We start from the raw sequence: 20,666 nt of genomic DNA on the forward strand, positions 1-20,666 counted from the left end.
GCCAGAAGCCAAGCCTTTCGCTCCTGTCCCATCTGTTAGCCCAGGTTCACTGTAATGTGGGGAAGAAGGAATACCCCATTATGGAGGACAGACAGTAGTGGCAGATCACTCGGAGCATGAAGGTTGAGGAGTATTACTGCCCTATTGAGGGGTCAAGTCAGGCTTGCTGCAATGATGAGGGGAAAGTTGGCCTTGCCACACAGGGTTTATCCTTGAGCAGTCTAACTGAGCAGTAAAGCCAGACTTTACAATATGGGGTGCTCCTACCAACATGCGAAGGGTGTAAACAGCTTAGCATTCTGTGCTCTTTCCCATTTCTGTGCTTCTCTTCCTGACTATACAGTCCTGTCCCTTTTTCTTTTCCCTACTCATTTCCCTTTCATTATTTATCATCCAGGTATCTCATCCTAGCCCATATGTCTCCATTAATGCAACATTCTGTACCCAATACAGCCTGTGATCCCTTTTCATTTTCTTGTCACATAATGTACAATTATATATATTATATACATAACACCTTAATACATACCACCATAGGCCCTGACATTTGTGGCCTGGCAATAAGGTATTTAGCAAGCTTCCAGCAGCAAGATAAAAAAAAACGATAATTATTTATTTTTTACACAGGGCAAAAAAGAAAAAAAATATTTTGGGAAAATGCTTTATTTTCAGTCTAAAACTTTGGATTTTATGAGAGTTCGCCTTTAACAGATGCTTTTTGTAATGGCCTTGTCAGTATATCGATATCGCTATCATTATGACTAGCGATGAGTGAAAAATTTGTGCAACATGAAAATGACGCACATCAAAACAAATTGTCATCGTTTTGACACGCGCAATGCTTGATGTGTTAGACGTGTGCAACAATTTTATTTTACACTAGGCAAATTTTTCCATGGCAAATGTTTGCGTCTTTTTCGCGAAACAATCTGCCAGTGGCAAAACGCGAAATTTCACTGTGAATCCATGTCTAGCGCATCACTAATTATAACATCACTGCTTTTCTTTCCATCGCAACTATAACAGTGTCATACATCAGCATACATAAAGTGTCCTAGCTTGTTAACAGCGGTTGGCCCACCCACATAGATTTATACTAACTAGTTGAGGTCACTGTAACATTACAGTTATTACCATGACAACCTTAGCAGTGGATGAGATCATACACTGTCATGTGACAGTTATTGGTCGCTGGATGCAGACTACTCTCAGCAAGTGCATGGAAAGGTAAGCACCCATAAACAGTAACCATATATCATGACATCTAGTATAAATAAATCTAAAGCAACTGGACTTGTTAAGTAATCATTGAAGACGTTTCACTACTCATCCAAGCAGCTTCAGTTCAACTGACTGGTAAGCGAAGTCCTCAACATATGTACTCTTCCACTAATCCAATCACAGTGGCACTTTGTAACTCTTCAGAAAGGTGACATCTGAAACTCACAGAGGTGTGAATGCTGTGGAGTTACTTAGAGAGAATTACCAAAGTATCATGCAACTCTTCAAAACAGGCTTTAGATTTATTTATACTAGATATACCATGACCTGGATGAATGAAAATCTTCATAGTCATATATCATGGCACAGGTCACATATTATTTTGTAACTTTGGTAGACAGTGGGGGTCATTTATCAGGTTCGCCCAGTGCACATATTATTTGCATATGGTTGTTTTGCCCTAATCGCTTAAATTCTGTGCCCGCCTTTCCTTTTTTTCCACGTTGTGTTAAAAGGTGTATTGCACACACATATTCGCAAATGGCCTGCATGAGCATGGCCACTGTATGTGTTCAATGCGCTTGAATATAAATTTGTAATTTGCTAAATCTGCTCAGCAAATTTTTTTTTTTGCCACCAAAGTCATGGTGTAACTTGGTCGCAGAGTGTGCACATAAATATTCGCAATTTGCGGTTATGCAACATTTAAAAAGCTTTTTAATAGAAAATTGCAGTGCAAATAAAGCTTCATAATTATGTTTGCACATTAAATCTTGTACCAGTCTTGTCCAGATTTATGAATATAAACACAGGCAGGGCAAATATGTTCACTATAGTAATTCTGCACTGCGCAAAGTTTATAGACGAGCCCCACTGAAAGTGTACGTTGTGCAATGATGTATATGGTGGCAGCAGCCTTAGCGTCCCATAGTGCATTATATGTAAGTTATGACAGTGTTGAATATCCATGCAACGGAATGCATGGGCTAATCTGCTAAACAGGAGAGTATGATTGGGGTAGGCCCTTTATATAGGGCAAACCTGTCAGTCTATTCACATAGGCACTGCAAATGGTAAACCCGTTAACCAGCTCCAAATCACCATGCGTCATTTCTTAAAAGCAAGTAATGCCCAGAATAAGAAAATGTTTTCTTTTGGGTTGTACTAAGGCATTAGGGCTGCTGAATGGCTTGCTACAACAGCAGCCCTATAGTAGGCTTCTAAGTGCTTATACATGAGTGTTTAGCCCTGCATTCCCCTGCAGTGGATTTCTCTTGCATTTCACCACAGGGAAGTGCAGGACTAAATGCAGCCCATTTCTCCTTATCGTGCCAAACTGACTAAATTATGACTATGGCCACAGGGTTGGTAAAAATGGAAGAAAGCAATGGCACTCAGGAGCTACAAACGGGACTAGCCCTCTAGATACTTTATTACTTCCGTAATAAAGTATCTAGAGGGCTAGTCCCGTTTGTAGCTCCTGAGTGCCATTGCTTTCTTCCATTTGGACTTTTTTGGAGGGTGCCGATCCCTCCGCAGTGAGCACCGAGCGTGAACTACTGAGGAGAGTTAAGGGTGTGCGTATAAGGTCTTTCGTTTGTACACAGGGTTGGTAAACACAAGTTGCAGTTAACAGGATTGCCAGTTGCAACACTGGTATCTGGGGTGAGTGCGGCACAGATTAACAATATTAACAAGCTCTGTATTATATTTTGTCTACTAAACTTATTTTATTGTAAACAGGACGGTGCAGAAGGGAAGAGACCACTGACACCAGATATAAGGCACCTAGGAAGAAATGATCCGCTACACTGCAAAGATTCTCCTCCGTAAAGCAGTCAGATTATTCCAAGTGAGACGGTAATATGATTGTTAACTTTTCTCTCACCCAGCAGGGTCCAAGCAAGTACCATTCAGGGCAATGGAGGGGCAATTCTGAGCAGTTTGATACCAGCCTGCCAGGCTGAAAATTACACAATAAATTGCTAGAATCTGCCCTGTGTGCCATTCCTCTAAATGATATTAATAAAGCAAGTAGTTGATTCCCCCAACTCACTGCCTAAAGGTTTTCTATTCAATACCTTGTACCCTCTTCATTAATAATCATCCTAGCCCATTTAATATTCAGTTCTGTTCTTCTTCTCCCTTTTATTCTCTTTTTCATTCTCTTGTCACCTAATGTACAATTATACACTTCTTTACTTTTTAATATCTCTCTAAATCTACCGTTTTCGGTAACCCTATTTATTTCCCCTTTCGCTCCAACGTTTCTGTACTCCATACACCCAGCAAGACATCATGCACTCACCAAGCCCTAAGCACTTAATACTCTACATACATCCCCTTTCATCTCAATCTGTGTTTCTTAAATCAGGATCAGAAGCTTCGGCTGATCCCCAGGGAGAAGGACCCTCCCTATCGTTGCACGGAGGAGGGTCTAAAGATGGCCAAGCCATCTAGGATAAAGGGTCCCTTTCTCTAGAGAGGAGGGATCTGAAGAATCTGCACCTGTTTGCAGATAAAGCCAGTTAGTGTTTCAGCAACAAATCCCATGGGTGGGAGTGGATTACCCTGTCTGTCTGAGCAGTAAAGCTAGACTTTACAATACGGGGTGCTCCTACCAACATGCGAAGGGTGTAAACAGCTTAGCATTCTGTGCTCTTCCCCATTGATTGCAAAATGGTGCAATTTTGTACTTCTTCTCCTCCCCACATTGCAATTCTGTGCTTCTCTTCCTGACTATACAGTCCTGTCCCTTTTTCTTTTCCCTACTCATTTCCCTTTCATTATTAATCATCCAGGTATCTCATCCTAGCCCATATGTCTCCATTAATGCAACATTCTGTACCCAATGCAGCCTGTAATCCCCCCTCTCCCCTAATGTTCAGTTCTGTGCTTCTTCTCCCTTTAATTCTGTTTTTCATTCTCTTGTCACCTAATATACAATTATATACTTCTTTACTTTTTAAAATCTCTCTAAATCTACCGGTTTCTGTAACCCTATTTATTTCCCCTTTCCCTCCAATGTTTCAGTACTCCATACACCCAGCAAGACATCATGCAATCACCAAGCCCTAAGCATTTAATACTCTACATACTTCCCATTTCATCTCAATCTGTGAATCCTAAATCAGGATCCATGACTCCTATCCCACCCCTTATGCTGCCGGCCCTGACCTCTGTATTAGACTGTAAGACAGTGTTTATCACACAGTGTGGGGCACTGTAAATGAGGCAGAGAATTTTTTACTTATCACTTGAACACATAGTATTTCTCTCTCAATGTGCCATGTTGTATTACCTGCCCAACTGTTTTTCCCTTTTCTCTACTATACAGTTCAGTAGTCAATACACAACATTCACTATATCATGCAAACTGACTGCAATACCACCCACAAGCCAGAAGCCAAGCCTTTCGCTCCTGTCCCATCTGTTAGCCCAGGTTCACTGTAATGTGGGGAAGAAGGAATACCCCATTATGGAGGACAGACAGTAGTGCCAGATCACTCGGAGCATGAAGGTTGAGGAGTATTACTGCCCTATTGAGGGGTCAAGTCAGGCTTGCTGCAATGATGAGGGCAAAGTTGGCCTTGCCACACAGGGTTTATCCTTGAGCAGTCTAACTGAGCAGTAAAGCCAGACTTTACAATATGGGGTGCTCCTACCAACATGCGAAGGGTGTAAACAGCTTAGCATTCTGTGCTCTTCCCCATTGATTGCACATTGGTGCAATTTTGTACTTCTTCTCCTCGCCACATTGCAATTCTGTGCTTCTCTTCCTGACTATACAGTCCTGTCCCTTTTTCTTTTCCCTACTCATTTCCCTTTCATTATTAATCATCCAGGTATCTCATCCTAGCCCATTTGTCTCCATTAATGCAACATTCTGTACCCAATACAGCCTGTAATCCCCTCTCTCCCCTAATGTTCAGTTCTGTGCTTCTTCTCCCTTTAATTCTGTTTTTCATTCTCTTGTCACCTAATGTACAATTATATACTTCTTTACTTTTTAAAATCTCTCTAAATCTACCGGTTTCTGTAACCCTATTTATTTCCCCTTTCCCTCCAACGTTTCAGTACTCCATACACCCAGCAAGACATCATGCACTCACCAAGCCCTAAGCATTTAATACTCTACATACTTCCCATTTCATCTCAATCTGTGAATCCTAAATCAGGATCCATGACTCCTATCCCACCCCTTATGCTGCCGGCCCTGACCTCTGTATTAGACTGTAAGACAGTGTTTATCACACAGTGTGGGGCACTGTAAATGAGGCAGAGAATTTTTTACTATCACTTGAACACATAGTATTTCTCTCTCAATGTGCCATGTTGTATTACCTGCCCAACTGTTTTTCCCTTTTCTCTACTATACAGTTCAGTAGTCAATACACAACATTCACTATATCATGCAAACTGACTGCAATACCACCCACAAGCCAGAAGCCAAGCCTTTCGCTCCTGTCCCATCTGTTAGCCCAGGTTCACTGTAATGTGGGGAAGAAGGAATACCCCATTATGGAGGACAGACAGTAGTGCCAGATCACTCGGAGCATGAAGGTTGAGGAGTATTACTGCCCTATTGAGGGGTCAAGTCAGGCTTGCTGCAATGATGAGGGGAAAGTTGGCCTTGCCACACAGGGTTTATCCTTGAGCAGTCTTACCTGAGCAGTAAAGCCAGACTTTACAATATGGGGTGCTCCTACCAACATGCGAAGGGTGTAAACAGCTTAGCATTCTGTGCTCTTCCCCATTGATTGCAAATGGGTGCAATTTTGTACTTCTCTCCTCCCCACATTGCAATTCTGTGCTTCTCTTCCTGACTATACAGTCCTGTCCCTTTTTCTTTTCCCTACTCATTTCCCTTTCATTATTAATCATCCAGGTATCTCATCCTAGCCCATATGTCTCCATTAATGCAACATTCTGTACCCAATACAGCCTGTAATCCCCCCTCTCCCCTAATGTTCAGTTCTGTGCTTCTTCTCCCTTTAATTCTGTTTTTCATTCTCTTGTCACCTAATGTACAATTATATACTTCTTTACTTTTTAAAATCTCTCTAAATCTACCACTTTCTGTAACCCTATTTATTTCCCCTTTCGCTCCAACGTTTCAGTACTCCATACACCCAGCAAGACATCATGCACTCACCAAGCCCTAAGCATTTAATACTCTACATACTTCCCATTTCATCTCAATCTGTGAATCCTAAATCAGGATCCATGACTCCTATCCCACCCCTTATGCTGCCGGCCCTGACCTCTGTATTAGACTGTAAGACAGTGTTTATCACACAGTGTGGGGCACTGTAAATGAGGCAGAGAATTTTATACTTATCACTTGCACACATAGTTTTTCTCTCCCAATGTGCCATGTTGTATTGCCTGCCCAACTGGTTTTTCCCTTTTCTCTACTATACAGTTCAGTTGTCCATACACAACATTCATGCATGCAATAACACCCACAAGCCAGAAGCTAAGCCTTTCGCTCCTGTTCCCGTCTGCTAGCCCAGCTCGACTATAATGTGGGGAAGAAGGCATACCCCATTATGGAGGACAGACAGGAGTGCCAGATCACTCAGAGCATGAAGGTTGAGGAGTATTACTGCTCTATTGAGGGGTAAAGTCAGGCTTGAGGATCTGTTGACGGGTTAAGTTGGCCTTGCCACACAGGGTGCTATCCCCCCACCATGGGTTCCCTGGGAGAAGCTTCGGCTGATCCCCAGGGAGAAGGACCCTCCCTATGTTTGCGCGGAGGAGGGTCTAAAGATGGCCAAGCCATCTAGGATAAAGGGTCCCTTTCTCTAGAGAGGAGGGATCTGAAGAATCTGCACCTGTTTGCAGATAAAGCCAGTTAGTGTTTCAGCAACAAATCCCATGGGTGGGAGTGGATTACCCTGTCTGTCTGAGCAGTAAAGCTAGACTTTACAATACGGGGTGCTCCTACCAACATGCGAAGAGTGTAAACAGCTTAGCATTCTGTGCTCTTCCCCATTGATTGCAAAATGGTGCAATTTTGTACTTCTTCTCCTCCCCACATTGCAATTCTGTGCTTCTCTTCCTGACTATACTGTCCTGTCCCTATTTCTCTCTCAATGTGCCATGTTGTATTACCTGCCCAACTGTTTTTCCCTTTTCTCTACTATACAGTTCAGTAGTCAATACACAACATTCACTATATCATGCAAACTGACTGCAATACCACCCACAAGCCAGAAGCCAAGCCTTTCGCTCCTGTCCCATCTGTTAGCCCAGGTTCACTGTAATGTGGGGAAGAAGGAATACCCCATTATGGAGGACAGACAGTAGTGCCAGATCACTCGGAGCATGAAGGTTGAGGAGTATTACTGCCCTATTGAGGGGTCAAGTCAGGCTTGCTGCAATGATGAGGGGAAAGTTGGCCTTGCCACACAGGGTTTATCCTTGAGCAGTCTAACTGAGCAGTAAAGCCAGACTTTACAATATGGGGTGCTCCTACCAACATGCGAAGGGTGTAAACAGCTTAGCATTCTGTGCTCTTCCCCATTGATTGCACATTGGTGCAATTTTGTACTTCTTCTCCTCCCCACATTGCAATTCTGTGCTTCTCTTCCTGACTATACAGTCCTGTCCCTATTTCTTTTCCCTACTCATTTCCCTTTCATTATTAATCATCCAGGTATCTCATCCTAGCCCATATGTCTCCATTAATGCAACATTCTGTACCCAATACAGCCTGTAATCCCCTCTCTCCCCTAATGTTCAGTTCTGTGCTTCTTCTCCCTTTAATTCTGTTTTTCATTCTCTTGTCACCTAATGTACAATTATATACTTCTTTACTTTTTAAAATCTCTCTAAATCTACCACTTTCTGTAACCCTATTTATTTCCCCTTTCCCTCCAACGTTTCAGTACTCCATACACCCAGCAAGACATCATGCACTCACCAAGCCCTAAGCATTTAATACTCTACATACTTCCCATTTCATCTCAATCTGTGAATCCTAAATCAGGATCCATGACTCCTATCCCACCCCTTATGCTGCCGGCCCTGACCTCTGTATTAGACTGTAAGACAGTGTTTATCACACAGTGTGGGGCACTGTAAATGAGGCAGAGAATTTTATACTTATCACTTGCACACATAGTTTTTCTCTCCCAATGTGCCATGTTGTATTGCCTGCCCAACTGGTTTTTCCCTTTTCTCTACTATACAGTTCAGTTGTCCATACACAACATTCATGCATGCAATAACACCCACAAGCCAGAAGCTAAGCCTTTCGCTCCTGTTCCCGTCTGCTAGCCCAGCTCGACTATAATGTGGGGAAGAAGGCATACCCCATTATGGAGGACAGACAGGAGTGCCAGATCACTCAGAGCATGAAGGTTGAGGAGTATTACTGCTCTATTGAGGGGTAAAGTCAGGCTTGAGGATCTGTTGACGGGTTAAGTTGGCCTTGCCACACAGGGTGCTATCCCCCCACCATGGGTTCCCTGGGAGAAGCTTCGGCTGATCCCCAGGGAGAAGGACCCTCCCTATGTTTGCGCGGAGGAGGGTCTAAAGATGGCCAAGCCATCTAGGATAAAGGGTCCCTTTCTCTAGAGAGGAGGGATCTGAAGAATCTGCACCTGTTTGCAGATAAAGCCAGTTAGTGTTTCAGCAACAAATCCCATGGGTGGGAGTGGATACCCTGTCTGTCTGAGCAGTAAAGCTAGACTTTACAATACGGGGTGCTCCTACCAACATGCGAAGGGTGTAAACAGCTTAGCATTCTGTGCTCTTCCCCATTGATTGCAAAATGGTGCAATTTTGTACTTCTTCTCCTCCCCACATTGCAATTCTGTGCTTCTCTTCCTGACTATACAGTCCTGTCCCTTTTTCTTTTCCCTACTCATTTCCCTTTCATTATTAATCATCCAGGTATCTCATCCTAGCCCATATGTCTCCATTAATGCAACATTCTGTACCCAATGCAGCCTGTAATCCCCCTCTCCCCTAATGTTCAGTTCTGTGCTTCTTCTCCCTTTAATTCTGTTTTTCATTCTCTTGTCACCTAATGTACAATTATATACTTCTTTACTTTTTAAAATCTCTCTAAATCTACCGGTTTCTGTAACCCTATTTATTTCCCCTTTCGCTCCAACGTTTCAGTACTCCATACACCCAGCAAGACATCATGTACTCACCAAGCCCTAAGCATTTAATACTCTACATACTTCCCATTTCATCTCAATCTGTGAATCCTAAATCAGGATCCATGACTCCTATCCCACCCCTTATGCTGCCGGCCCTGACCTCTGTATTAGACTGTAAGACAGTGTTTATCACACAGTGTGGGGCACTGTAAATGAGATGGAGAATTTTTTACTTATCACTTGAACACATAGTATTTCTCTCTCAATGTGCCATGTTGTATTACCTGCCCAACTGTTTTTCCCTTTTCTCTACTATACAGTTCAGTAGTCAATACACACCATTCACTATATCATGCAAACTGACTGCAATACCACCCACAAGCCAGAAGCCAAGCCTTTCGCTCCTGTCCCATCTGTTAGCCCAGGTTCACTGTAATGTGGGGAAGAAGGAATACCCCATTATGGAGGACAGACAGTAGTGCCAGATCACTCGGAGCATGAAGGTTGAGGAGTATTACTGCCCTATTGAGGGGTCAAGTCAGGCTTGCTGCAATGATGAGGGGAAAGTTGGCCTTGCCACACAGGGTTTATCCTTGAGCAGTCTAACTGAGCAGTAAAGCCAGACTTTACAATATGGGGTGCTCCTACCAACATGCGAAGGGTGTAAACAGCTTAGCATTCTGTGCTCTTTCCCATTTCTGTGCTTCTCTTCCTGACTATACAGTCCTGTCCCTTTTTCTTTTCCCTACTCATTTCCTTTTCATTATTAATCATCCAGGTATCTCATCCTAGCCCATATGTCTCCATTAATGCAACATTCTGTACCCAATACAGCCTGTAATCCCCTCTCTCCCCTAATGTTCAGTTCTGTGCTTCTTCTCCCTTTAATTCTGTTTTTCATTCTCTTGTCACCTAATGTACAATTATATACTTCTTTACTTTTTAAAATCTCTCTAAATCTACCGGTTTCTGTAACCCTATTTATTTCCCATTTCGCTCCAGTGTTTCAGTACTCAATACACCCAGCAAGACATCATGCACTCACCAAGCCCTAAGCACTTAATACTTTACATACTTCCCATTTTATCTCAATCTTTGTTTCTTCAATCAGGATCCATGACTCCTATCCCACCCCTTATGCTGCCGGCCCTGACCTCTCTATTAGACTGTGAGACAGTATCTGTCGCACTGTGTGGGGCACTGTAAATGAGGCAGAGAATATTTTACTTTTCACTTGCACACATAAGTTTTCTCTCCCAATGTGCCATGTTATTTTCCTTGCCCAACTGTTTTTCCCTTTTCTCTACTATACAGTTCAGTTGTCCATATACAACATTCATGCATGCAATAACACCCACAAGCCAGAAGCTAAGCCTTTCACTCCTGTCCCATCTGTTAGCCCAGCTCCACTGTAATTTGGGGAAGAAGGCATACCCCATTATGGAGTACAGAAAGTAGTGCCAGATCACTTGGAGCATGAAGGTTGAGGAGTATTACTGCTCTATTGCAGGGTAAAGTCAGGCTTGCTGCAATGATGAAGGGAAAGTGTGCCTTGCTATACAGAGTTTATCCTTGAGCAGTCTAACTGAGCAGTAAAGCCAGACTTTACAATATGGGGTGCTCCTACCAACATGCGAAGGGTGTAAACAGCTTAGCATTCTGTGCTCTTCCCCATTGATTGCAAATTGGTGCAATTTTGTACTTCTTCTCCTCCCCATGGTGCAATTCTGTGCTTCTCTTCCTGACTATACAATTCTGTCCCTCATTTTCTTTTCCCTACTCATTTCCCTTTCATTATTTATCATCCAGGTATCTCATCCTAGCCCATATGTCTCCATTAATGCAACATTCTGTACCCAATACAGCCTGTGATCCCTTTTCATTTTCTTGTCACATAATGTACAATTATATATATTATATACATAACACCTTAATACATACCACCATAGGCCCTGACATTTGTGGCCTGGCAATAAGGTATTTAGCAAGCTTCCAGCAGCAAGATAAAAAAAAACGATAATTATTTATTTTTTACACAGGGCAAAAAAGAAAAAAAATATTTTGGGAAAATGCTTTATTTTCAGTCTAAAACTTTGGATTTTATGAGAGTTCGCCTTTAACAGATGCTTTTTGTAATGGCCTTGTCAGTATATCGATATCGCTATCATTATGACTAGCGATGAGTGAAAAATTTGTGCAACATGAAAATGACGCACATCAAAACAAATTGTCATCGTTTTGACACGCGCAATGCTTGATGTGTTAGACGTGTGCAACAATTTTATTTTACACTAGGCAAATTTTTCCATGGCAAATGTTTGCGTCTTTTTCGCGAAACAATCTGCCAGTGGCAAAACGCGAAATTTCACTGTGAATCCATGTCTAGCGCATCACTAATTATAACATCACTGCTTTTCTTTCCATCGCAACTATAACAGTGTCATACATCAGCATACATAAAGTGTCCTAGCTTGTTAACAGCGGTTGGCCCACCCACATAGATTTATACTAACTAGTTGAGGTCACTGTAACATTACAGTTATTACCATGACAACCTTAGCAGTGGATGAGATCATACACTGTCATGTGACAGTTATTGGTCGCTGGATGCAGACTACTCTCAGCAAGTGCATGGAAAGGTAAGCACCCATAAACAGTAACCATATATCATGACATCTAGTATAAATAAATCTAAAGCAACTGGACTTGTTAAGTAATCATTGAAGACGTTTCACTACTCATCCAAGCAGCTTCAGTTCAACTGACTGGTAAGCGAAGTCCTCAACATATGTACTCTTCCACTAATCCAATCACAGTGGCACTTTGTAACTCTTCAGAAAGGTGACATCTGAAACTCACAGAGGTGTGAATGCTGTGGAGTTACTTAGAGAGAATTACCAAAGTATCAGGCAACTCTTCAAAACAGGCTTTAGATTTATTTATACTAGATATACCATGACCTGGATGAATGAAAATCTTCATAGTCATATATCATGGCACAGGTCACATATTATTTTGTAACTTTGGTAGACAGTGGGGGTCATTTATCAGGTTCGCCCAGTGCACATATTATTTGCATATGGTTGTTTTGCCCTAATCGCTTAAATTCTGTGCCCGCCTTTCCTTTTTTTCCACGTTGTGTTAAAAGGTGTATTGCACACACATATTCGCAAATGGCCTGCATGAGCATGGCCACTGTATGTGTTCAATGCGCTTGAATATAAATTTGTAATTTGCTAAATCTGCTCAGCAAATTTTTTTTTTTGCCACCAAAGTCATGGTGTAACTTGGTCGCAGAGTGTGCACATAAATATTCGCAATTTGCGGTTATGCAACATTTAAAAAGCTTTTTAATAGAAAATTGCAGTGCAAATAAAGCTTCATAATTATGTTTGCACATTAAATCTTGTACCAGTCTTGTCCAGATTTATGAATATAAACACAGGCAGGGCAAATATGTTCACTATAGTAATTCTGCACTGCGCAAAGTTTATAGACGAGCCCCACTGAAAGTGTACGTTGTGCAATGATGTATATGGTGGCAGCAGCCTTAGCGTCCCATAGTGCATTATATGTAAGTTATGACAGTGTTGAATATCCATGCAACGGAATGCATGGGCTAATCTGCTAAACAGGAGAGTATGATTGGGGTAGGCCCTTTATATAGGGCAAACCTGTCAGTCTATTCACATAGGCACTGCAAATGGTAAACCCGTTAACCAGCTCCAAATCACCATGCGTCATTTCTTAAAAGCAAGTAATGCCCAGAATAAGAAAATGTTTTCTTTTGGGTTGTACTAAGGCATTAGGGCTGCTGAATGGCTTGCTACAACAGCAGCCCTATAGTAGGCTTCTAAGTGCTTATACATGAGTGTTTAGCCCTGCATTCCCCTGCAGTGGATTTCTCTTGCATTTCACCACAGGGAAGTGCAGGACTAAATGCAGCCCATTTCTCCTTATCGTGCCAAACTGACTAAATTATAACTATGGCCACAGGGTTGGTAAAAATGGAAGAAAGCAATGGCACTCAGGAGCTACAAACGGGACTAGCCCTCTAGATACTTTATTACTTCCGTAATAAAGTATCTAGAGGGCTAGTCCCGTTTGTAGCTCCTGAGTGCCATTGCTTTCTTCCATTTGGACTTTTTTGGAGGGTGCCGATCCCTCCGCAGTGAGCACCGAGCGTGAACTACTGAGGAGAGTTAAGGGTGTGCGTATAAGGTCTTTCGTTTGTACACAGGGTTGGTAAACACAAGTTGCAGTTAACAGGATTGCCAGTTGCAACACTGGTATCTGGGGTGAGTGCGGCACAGATTAACAATATTAACAAGCTCTGTATTATATTTTGTCTAATAAACTTATTTTATTGTAAACAGGACGGTGCAGAAGGGAAGAGACCACTGACACCAGATATAAGGCACCTAGGAAGAAATGATCCGCTACACTGCAAAGATTCTCCTCCGTAAAGCAGTCAGATTATTCCAAGTGAGACGGTAATATGATTGTTAACTTTTCTCTCACCCAGCAGGGTCCAAGCAAGTACCATTCAGGGCAATGGAGGGGCAATTCTGAGCAGTTTGATACCAGCCTGCCAGGCTGAAAATTACACAATAAATTGCTAGAATCTGCCCTGTGTGCCATTCCTCTAAATGATATTAATAAAGCAAGTAGTTGATTCCCCCAACTCACTGCCTAAAGGTTTTCTATTCAATACCTTGTACCCTCTTCATTAATAATCATCCTAGCCCATTTAATATTCAGTTCTGTTCTTCTTCTCCCTTTTATTCTCTTTTTCATTCTCTTGTCACCTAATGTACAATTATACACTTCTTTACTTTTTAATATCTCTCTAAATCTACCGTTTTCGGTAACCCTATTTATTTCCCCTTTCGCTCCAACGTTTCTGTACTCCATACACCCAGCAAGACATCATGCACTCACCAAGCCCTAAGCACTTAATACTCTACATACATCCCCTTTCATCTCAATCTGTGTTTCTTAAATCAGGATCAGAAGCTTCGGCTGATCCCCAGGGAGAAGGACCCTCCCTATCGTTGCACGGAGGAGGGTCTAAAGATGGCCAAGCCATCTAGGATAAAGGGTCCCTTTCTCTAGAGAGGAGGGATCTGAAGAATCTGCACCTGTTTGCAGATAAAGCCAGTTAGTGTTTCAGCAACAAATCCCATGGGTGGGAGTGGATTACCCTGTCTGTCTGAGCAGTAAAGCTAGACTTTACAATACGGGGTGCTCCTACCAACATGCGAAGGGTGTAAACAGCTTAGCATTCTGTGCTCTTCCCCATTGATTGCAAAATGGTGCAATTTTGTACTTCTTCTCCTCCCCACATTGCAATTCTGTGCTTCTCTTCCTGACTATACAGTCCTGTCCCTTTTTCTTTTCCCTACTCATTTCCCTTTCATTATTAATCATCCAGGTATCTCATCCTAGCCCATATGTCTCCATTAATGCAACATTCTGTACCCAATGCAGCCTGTAATCCCCCCTCTCCCCTAATGTTCAGTTCTGTGCTTCTTCTCCCTTTAATTCTGTTTTTCATTCTCTTGTCACCTAATGTACAATTATATACTTCTTTACTTTTTAAAATCTCTCTAAATCTACCGGTTTCTGTAACCCTATTTATTTCCCCTTTCGCTCCAACGTTTCAGTACTCCATACACCCAGCAAGACATCATGCACTCACCAAGCCCTAAGCATTTAATACTCTACATACTTCCCATTTCATCTCAATCTGTGAATCCTAAATCAGGATCCATGACTCCTATCCCACCCCTTATGCTGCCGGCCCTGACCTCTGTATTAGACTGTAAGACAGTGTTTATCACACAGTGTGGGGCACTGTAAATGAGATGGAGAATTTTTTACTTATCACTTGAACACATAGTATTTCTCTCTCAATGTGCCATGTTGTATTACCTGCCCAACTGTTTTTCCCTTTTCTCTACTATACAGTTCAGTAGTCAATACACAACATTCACTATATCATGCAAACTGACTGCAATACCACCCACAAGCCAGAAGCCAAGCCTTTCGCTCCTGTCCCATCTGTTAGCCCAGGTTCACTGTAATGTGGGGAAGAAGGAATACCCCATTATGGAGGACAGACAGTAGTGCCAGATCACTCGGAGCATGAAGGTTGAGGAGTATTACTGCCCTATTGAGGGGTCAAGTCAGGCTTGCTGCAATGATGAGGGGAAAGTTGGCCTTGCCACACAGGGTTTATCCTTGAGCAGTCTAACTGAGCAGTAAAGCCAGACTTTACAATATGGGGTGCTCCTACCAACATGCGAAGGGTGTAAACAGCTTAGCATTCTGTGCTCTTCCCCATTGATTGCACATTGGTGCAATTTTGTACTTCTTCTCCTCCCCACATTGCAATTCTGTGCTTCTCTTCCTGACTATACAGTCCTGTCCCTATTTCTTTTCCCTACTCATTTCCCTTTCATTATTAATCATCCAGGTATCTCATCCTAGCCCATTTGTCTCCATTAATGCAACATTCTGTACCCAATACAGCCTGTAATCCCCTCTCTCCCCTAATGTTCAGTTCTGTGCTTCTTCTCCCTTTAATTCTGTTTTTCATTCTCTTGTCACCTAATGTACAATTATATACTTCTTTACTTTTTAAAATCTCTTTAAATCTACCGGTTTCTGTAACCCTATTTATTTCCCCTTTCGCTCCAACGTTTCAGTACTCCATACACCCAGCAAGACATCATGCACTCACCAAGCCCTAAGCATTTAATACTCTACATACTTCCCATTTCATCTCAATCTGTGAATCCTAAATCAGGATCCATGACTCCTATCCCACCCCTTATGCTGCCGGCCCTGACCTCTGTATTAGACTGTAAGACAGTGTTTATCACACAGTGTGGGGCACTGTAAATGAGGCAGAGAATTTTATACTTATCACTTGCACACATAGTTTTCTCTCCCAATGTGCCATGTTGTATTGCCTGCCCAACTGTTTTTCCCTTTTCTCTACTATACAGTTCAGTTGTCCATACACAACATTTCATGCATGCAATAACACCCACAAGCCAGAAGCTAAGCCTTTCGCTCCTGTTTCCGTCTGCTAGCCCAGCTCGACTATAATGTGGGGGAAGAAGGCATACCCCTATGAGGACAGACAGGAGTGCCAGATCACTCAGAGCATGAAGGTTGAGGAGTATTACTGCTCTATTGAGGGGTAAAGTCAGGCTTGAGGATCTGTTGACGGGTAGTTGGCCTTGCCACAGGGTGCCATCCCCCACCATGGGTTTATACCGGTTCCTGGGAGAGCTTCAGTCTAAAGATGGTCCTCGAACTTCTCTAGAAGGAGGGATCTGAAGATCTGCACCTGTTTGCAGTAAAGCCAGTTAGTGTTTCAGCAACAATCCATGGAGTGCTTTGTCCAGTAAAGCTAGACTTTACAATAGGGTGCTCCTCAACATGCAAAGGGTGTAAACAGCTAGCATTCTGTGCTCTTCCCACATTGGGAATGGCACATTGGTCAGTTTGTACTTCTTCTTCCTCCCACAATGGTGCAATTCTTGTCGGCTTCTCTTCCTGACTATACAGTCCTGTCCCATTTTTCTTTTCCCTAACTCATTCCCTTTCATTATTTATCATCCAGGTATCTCATCCTAGCCCATATGTCTCCATTAATGCAACATTCTGTACCCAATACAGCCTGTGATCCCTTCTCTCCCCTAATGTTCAGTTCTGTGCTTCTTCTCCCTTTAATTCTGTTTTTCATTCTCTTGTCACCTAATGTACAATTATATACTTCTTTAACTTTTTAAAATCTCTCTAAAATCTACCCTTTCTGTAACCTATTTATTTCCCCTTTCCTCCAACGTTTCAGTACTCCAACACCCAGCAAGACATCATGCACTCACAAGCCGCTAAGCATTTAATACTCTACACATTTCCCATTTCATCTCAATCTGTGAATCCTAAATCAGGATCCATGACTCCTATCCCACCCTTAGCTGCCGGCCCTGACCTCTGTATTAGACTGTAAAGACAGTGTTTATCACACAGTGTGGGGCACTGTAAATGTGGCAGAGAATTTTATACTTATCACTTGCACACATAGTTTTTCTCTCCCAATGTGCCATGTTGTATTGCATGTCTAGCGCATCACTAATTATAACATCACTGCTTTTCTTTCCATCGCAACTATAACAGTGTCATACATCAGCATACATAAAGTGTCCTAGCTTGTTAACAGCGGTTGGCCCACCCACATAGATTTATACTAACTAGTTGAGGTCACTGTAACATTACAGTTATTACCATGACAACCTTAGCAGTGGATGAGATCATACACTGTCATGTGACAGTTATTGGTCGCTGGATGCAGACTACTCTCAGCAAGTGCATGGAAAGGTAAGCACCCATAAACAGTAACCATATATCATGACATCTAGTATAAATAAATCTAAAGCAACTGGACTTGTTAAGTAATCATTGAAGACGTTTCACTACTCATCCAAGCAGCTTCAGTTCAACTGACTGGTAAGCGAAGTCCTCAACATATGTACTCTTCCACTAATCCAATCACAGTGGCACTTTGTAACTCTTCAGAAAGGTGACATCTGAAACTCACAGAGGTGTGAATGCTGTGGAGTTACTTAGAGAGAATTACCAAAGTATCAGGCAACTCTTCAAAACAGGCTTTAGATTTATTTATACTAGATATACCATGACCTGGATGAATGAAAATCTTCATAGTCATATATCATGGCACAGGTCACATATTATTTTGTAACTTTGGTAGACAGTGGGGGTCATTTATCAGGTTCGCCCAGTGCACATATTATTTGCATATGGTTGTTTTGCCCTAATCGCTTAAATTCTGTGCCCGCCTTTCCTTTTTTTCCACGTTGTGTTAAAAGGTGTATTGCACACACATATTCGCAAATGGCCTGCATGAGCATGGCCACTGTATGTGTTCAATGCGCTTGAATATAAATTTGTAATTTGCTAAATCTGCTCAGCAAATTTTTTTTTTTGCCACCAAAGTCATGGTGTAACTTGGTCGCAGAGTGTGCACATAAATATTCGCAATTTGCGGTTATGCAACATTTAAAAAGCTTTTTAATAGAAAATTGCAGTGCAAATAAAGCTTCATAATTATGTTTGCACATTAAATCTTGTACCAGTCTTGTCCAGATTTATGAATATAAACACAGGCAGGGCAAATATGTTCACTATAGTAATTCTGCACTGCGCAAAGTTTATAGACGAGCCCCACTGAAAGTGTACGTTGTGCAATGATGTATATGGTGGCAGCAGCCTTAGCGTCCCATAGTGCATTATATGTAAGTTATGACAGTGTTGAATATCCATGCAACGGAATGCATGGGCTAATCTGCTAAACAGGAGAGTATGATTGGGGTAGGCCCTTTATATAGGGCAAACCTGTCAGTCTATTCACATAGGCACTGCAAATGGTAAACCCGTTAACCAGCTCCAAATCACCATGCGTCATTTCTTAAAAGCAAGTAATGCCCAGAATAAGAAAATGTTTTCTTTTGGGTTGTACTAAGGCATTAGGGCTGCTGAATGGCTTGCTACAACAGCAGCCCTATAGTAGGCTTCTAAGTGCTTATACATGAGTGTTTAGCCCTGCATTCCCCTGCAGTGGATTTCTCTTGCATTTCACCACAGGGAAGTGCAGGACTAAATGCAGCCCATTTCTCCTTATCGTGCCAAACTGACTAAATTATAACTATGGCCACAGGGTTGGTAAAAATGGAAGAAAGCAATGGCACTCAGGAGCTACAAACGGGACTAGCCCTCTAGATACTTTATTACTTCCGTAATAAAGTATCTAGAGGGCTAGTCCCGTTTGTAGCTCCTGAGTGCCATTGCTTTCTTCCATTTGGACTTTTTTGGAGGGTGCCGATCCCTCCGCAGTGAGCACCGAGCGTGAACTACTGAGGAGAGTTAAGGGTGTGCGTATAAGGTCTTTCGTTTGTACACAGGGTTGGTAAACACAAGTTGCAGTTAACAGGATTGCCAGTTGCAACACTGGTATCTGGGGTGAGTGCGGCACAGATTAACAATATTAACAAGCTCTGTATTATATTTTGTCTAATAAACTTATTTTATTGTAAACAGGACGGTGCAGAAGGGAAGAGACCACTGACACCAGATATAAGGCACCTAGGAAGAAATGATCCGCTACACTGCAAAGATTCTCCTCCGTAAAGCAGTCAGATTATTCCAAGTGAGACGGTAATATGATTGTTAACTTTTCTCTCACCCAGCAGGGTCCAAGCAAGTACCATTCAGGGCAATGGAGGGGCAATTCTGAGCAGTTTGATACCAGCCTGCCAGGCTGAAAATTACACAATAAATTGCTAGAATCTGCCCTGTGTGCCATTCCTCTAAATGATATTAATAAAGCAAGTAGTTGATTCCCCCAACTCACTGCCTAAAGGTTTTCTATTCAATACCTTGTACCCTCTTCATTAATAATCATCCTAGCCCATTTAATATTCAGTTCTGTTCTTCTTCTCCCTTTTATTCTCTTTTTCATTCTCTTGTCACCTAATGTACAATTATACACTTCTTTACTTTTTAATATCTCTCTAAATCTACCGTTTTCGGTAACCCTATTTATTTCCCCTTTCGCTCCAACGTTTCTGTACTCCATACACCCAGCAAGACATCATGCACTCACCAAGCCCTAAGCACTTAATACTCTACATACATCCCCTTTCATCTCAATCTGTGTTTCTTAAATCAGGATCAGAAGCTTCGGCTGATCCCCAGGGAGAAGGACCCTCCCTATCGTTGCACGGAGGAGGGTCTAAAGATGGCCAAGCCATCTAGGATAAAGGGTCCCTTTCTCTAGAGAGGAGGGATCTGAAGAATCTGCACCTGTTTGCAGATAAAGCCAGTTAGTGTTTCAGCAACAAATCCCATGGGTGGGAGTGGATTACCCTGTCTGTCTGAGCAGTAAAGCTAGACTTTACAATACGGGGTGCTCCTACCAACATGCGAAGGGTGTAAACAGCTTAGCATTCTGTGCTCTTCCCCATTGATTGCAAAATGGTGCAATTTTGTACTTCTTCTCCTCCCCACATTGCAATTCTGTGCTTCTCTTCCTGACTATACAGTCCTGTCCCTTTTTCTTTTCCCTACTCATTTCCCTTTCATTATTAATCATCCAGGTATCTCATCCTAGCCCATATGTCTCCATTAATGCAACATTCTGTACCCAATGCAGCCTGTAATCCCCCCTCTCCCCTAATGTTCAGTTCTGTGCTTCTTCTCCCTTTAATTCTGTTTTTCATTCTCTTGTCACCTAAT

The 20,666-nt window shown here is 42.2% G+C and overlaps 1 long non-coding RNA gene across 3 annotated transcripts; it reads left to right on the forward strand.

The window, feature by feature from the left end:
* Positions 1-382: 382 nt before the first annotated feature.
* LOC116411696 lies at positions 383-19,947 on the forward strand. Of its 3 annotated transcripts, none has more exons than XR_004223293.1 (5): positions 383-1,227; positions 2,965-3,081; positions 11,878-11,977; positions 13,715-13,831; positions 19,470-19,947. It is a non-coding gene; the product is annotated as an uncharacterized LOC116411696 (long non-coding RNA). The 3 variants fall into 3 exon arrangements; XR_004223294.1 differs by lacking the exon at positions 11,878-11,977 and adding an exon at positions 17,633-17,732; XR_004223292.1 differs by lacking the exon at positions 11,878-11,977.
* Positions 19,948-20,666: the final 719 nt, after the last annotated feature.

The sequence above is a fragment of the Xenopus tropicalis genome, chromosome 6 (genome assembly GCF_000004195.4).
Source record: "Xenopus tropicalis strain Nigerian chromosome 6, UCB_Xtro_10.0, whole genome shotgun sequence".
Taxonomy (NCBI): domain Eukaryota; kingdom Metazoa; phylum Chordata; class Amphibia; order Anura; family Pipidae; genus Xenopus; species Xenopus tropicalis.